This window comes from Acanthisitta chloris, unplaced genomic scaffold (assembly GCF_000695815.1).
Source record: "Acanthisitta chloris isolate BGI_N310 unplaced genomic scaffold, ASM69581v1 scaffold16379, whole genome shotgun sequence".
Classification (NCBI taxonomy): domain Eukaryota; kingdom Metazoa; phylum Chordata; class Aves; order Passeriformes; family Acanthisittidae; genus Acanthisitta; species Acanthisitta chloris.
The window spans coordinates 13,806-17,162 of NW_008692158.1; the positions used below are offsets into that span (position 1 = coordinate 13,806).

At 36.5% G+C, this 3,357-nt stretch overlaps 1 protein-coding gene across 1 annotated transcript in view; it reads right to left on the reverse strand.

Moving 5' to 3' along the window:
• The window catches only part of LOC103809696 (transient receptor potential cation channel subfamily M member 3-like), a gene marked incomplete at both ends in the record, with an annotated part of 27,086 nt that overhangs the window by 9,187 nt on the left and 14,542 nt on the right, over positions 1–3,357 (reverse strand). The window lies entirely within an intron of this gene.

The window sequence follows — 3,357 nt, forward strand, 5'->3', positions numbered from 1 at the left end:
AGTTCTGATTCCTGAATTTTCATAAAAGGATCTAGACAAAAAACTTTCAGTAGAGTCATTTTGATAAAAGATGCATCTAAACCTCCCAGATAATACTTTACTGAAGAGAAACCCCAAATGCACAGCAGAAATTCACATTTTGTAAACATACACATATGTATGGGTCTATGTTAACATACAGTTACTCTTCTAAAGTGAGAAGCCCTAGTAAAGCTAACTGGACTACCTTTGTGAGAGGAGTTACACATGCCAAAGCAGTTTCTGTATTAGCTGACAGCTTGAACTACTGTGGCCTGTAAATGAAACACAGTGGTACAAAGGGAATGTTGCAACAAGCTCTTCAGAGCTAATACATTATTCTTTTCCTGAAGAAACTTCAGCTGTAAGATGTAGCTAGTCAGTTATGGTATTTTTTTCATTTCAAGTGCATTCTTGTGTCAACAGGTACCAAGCCTCTGATTTTGCATGCTGAGTTAAAAATAATACTTCTGAATTTCTGTATAGTGCTAGTTAGCTCTCTGGAAATCCAGACATACAGTGGCAGTCCAAAACACAGTACTTTGGAAATGCAAATCACCCCAAAGTGGGATTGAGATATATTGATTATATACAACTTTTGGATTAAAAAAGGAAATCAATCTGTTAATTACTATCAACCTTCATCAGCTAGTTGAGGCAGGGAAGGAATTTTTTTCATTTTAAAAAGGTGACCTACACTTACAGACAGGGTGTCCAGCACAGTCACTGTCTGATTCTTCCTGCTTAAGTGTGTATAGTCTATGGAAGGGAGCCAGCCATGTATGCTAAATTCTGGACACTTGACAGGAAATGTCAAAAAGGCCACAATGTGAAAGTTGAGGGCAGATTTGTTGCTATATATAGTTATGTAGCTGAAAGGATTGAAAGCTGAGATGAACACAGTTGTCTCTAAGGCAGAGTCATTATGATGCACTTGGTCTTGTTAATATATGCAGTGTTTAAGAGTGCTTTGACAACTGAAAATTCTTTAAGACCCTGTCTCTAGGCCTTTACAATATGCTGCCCAAACTGTCTTCAGAGCACTATTTGGAAATCCAAAGAGAAAATATATTGTCATATTATGTGCTTGCACATGCACATCTGTGCATGTGTATGTGTGTCTGTAAGCTGCCACAAACAGGATGTGGTATTGAGACTTCTGTTGTTCTAATAATTTGTTTTATTAAGCAGGCAAGGTGGTCTTTCAAACAAAGCAAAACAAATAAACCCCCTCCTAATGATTAATACAGCTATATAGTACAATAGTAGTAAATTAAATACTGCTGTGTTTTTTAAACATCCATTTGCTATAAGCGAATCTACAGTGATGAAGATGTGAATAATTTTTTTTAGCATACAGCCTTTTAAATAGTGTAGGTTTTAAAACTGAGATGCCTGCATAAAAAATACAGTGTATTTCATTCCTTTAAGTGTTGTTTCAAGATGAATTTTTTTTAAAATTTATATTTTGTGATGCTGTAATTAAATCTGAGGGGTAAGGTATCTGCTATCAAAATGTATATAAACTCAAAAAAACAGCATCAGCAGTGTGATCTGTCTTTCATGCATGGTGGGCCATTTAACAGTCAAATAGTGATATGTCTGTTAAGAAGTTATTTCCAAGGATGTGTTTTCATCTAAACTGTTGTCAGATCTCCTGAATGGTTTATGGCTTGGCTGAGTGGTAAGGGATCTGCTTAGATGGCAGGGCTATGGTGATCTGTCACTTCTCCCTGTGAATCACAGTTGTTCCTTGTCACTGACAAAAAGAGAAATACAGCCACAGAGACGCAGTTTTCTGATGAATGTGCTAGAGACCTGCACCAAACTGTCTGTTTTTAAATCCCTCAGCTGTGTTCAGAAGAGTACACACTGACTCTATGTAGTTGGATAATGACCGAAGATTTTAGACATGGATAGAGGAAAGAAAGATGAATTTATGGAAAAGTCACTATCACGTAATGTTTAGAAATGACTGTGGATGTCATTAAATGTAGTATAAGTTTATTTAATGTCTATGAATATATGTCCATAAGTACTGATCTTGCCTATTTTGCTGCCTTTTTTTTTTTCAAGACTTCCTTTAAAAATATACCTTTGGTGGGAACTCAGAAAAAATAGATTGATATTATCTACAAATTGTATACAAATTACAATGCTTTTGAAGAAGGACTTGGGAAGGTGATCCTGAGTGAGAAGGAGCTTGAAAACGTATATATTTTAAAATATAAGAAAGATGATGCTTCTTTCAAATTCTTACAGTCACATAAATAACTGCATATTTAGTAAGAAAAAATATTCCGGCAAAATAGGCTTCAAGAGCAGTATCCAGTCCAAATGCATTCTAGTTTTACTTTGCTCCATTCAAGGGGATTTGTGCATAAGAATGCTTTCAATTTCTTATGTAGGCATTTCACACTTTCCAATGATCACTTAATATGCTATATATAATTGGACAATGGTGATGTCATGTAACACACTAACCGAAGAAAACCACTAGAACCTTCCTGAATATAACTGCTGATTATTCTGCAAAATTATTTAATAAAAGATGTTATATGACACATTACCACTCTTCTCCCCTAGCTGACTTCAATTCTGTTCAGCTGTCACTGACATAAGAAACCACTAAGGCCTGTGCTCTTACAATAAGAATCTCCTTTTCTTTTTCAGTCTTTTATCTAGTCCCATGTACGGAAATCTCCTCGCTCAAGTATGCTACCCTTGAGGTCTGTCTTACATAATGTGCAAGGTTGTAATCTGCACATGCTTTGGGAGAATATTCAAGCTGATGAGGTTAGTTGAAGACTCAATCTTCTTATACTTGATCCATATATTTAGAGGATAAGGGATTTTCATTAATTGCTGCTGCTGTAACACTTCTAATCCTGAACACATTGGTAAAGGTACTTGGTATCCCCTTTCTGCCACTATACCTTTCAGTGTTTCTGTCCTCCCTTTCTTAAGGATCTTTATAATTCAAGATGCTTGAAATTAACACGATAAGGGGCAGGGGAAAGTTGGGCTAAGTCCTTTTTTTATATTTCCACTGAGGATGATGGCTACACTGTACCACACAACACAGGATGAGAACCTGCTTCAAAAAACCAGGATCCAGTACAAAAATAAGGGCTATTTTACAGGCTTGGAAGTAACCTAATATCATAGAAACTAGCTTTGACAACAGTTGCAGGCACGGAAAAACAAAAATAACAGCATAAATCCATCCAGTATGTAAGCACCTACAATTATACAATGTTGTGGTTTAACCCCAGCCAGCGGCCAAGAACCACGCAGCTGCTCACACTCCCTTGTTCCCCTCTTTCCTCCCAACCTGGA